This window comes from Penaeus monodon, chromosome 21 (genome assembly GCF_015228065.2).
Source record: "Penaeus monodon isolate SGIC_2016 chromosome 21, NSTDA_Pmon_1, whole genome shotgun sequence".
NCBI classification, from domain to species: domain Eukaryota; kingdom Metazoa; phylum Arthropoda; class Malacostraca; order Decapoda; family Penaeidae; genus Penaeus; species Penaeus monodon.
The window spans coordinates 2,362,493-2,362,849 of record NC_051406.1 but is presented as its reverse complement, the minus strand read 5'-3'; positions in this window follow the sequence as shown (position 1 = coordinate 2,362,849).

Here is a 357-nt window from a genome sequence, read left to right as displayed (position 1 = left end):
AAAGAAGAAAAAGGATATAACAACCATAGAGCAAATTGTACTTAAGATTAATTATCACATATTCTTAGATCCTTTATTATATTGTGAGTTTATCCTTCTGGTTCAGTGATTCACCTAAAGCTACTCTTTTAGAATATAATAACGAAGGCTTGTCAATGTTGTTTCTAAAGGACATTTTTTTTAAAAGACATGTTGTTAAAGGACAGTTTTTAGAGAATTATTTTTAAACATTTTTTATTAAACATTTTTTTTTTTAAAAGACATTTTTAAAACATTTTTTTTAGGGATATCTTAATAGATATTTTTTTTAGGGATATTTCAAAAGACATTTTTTAAAGGACATTTTTTTTTCATCAG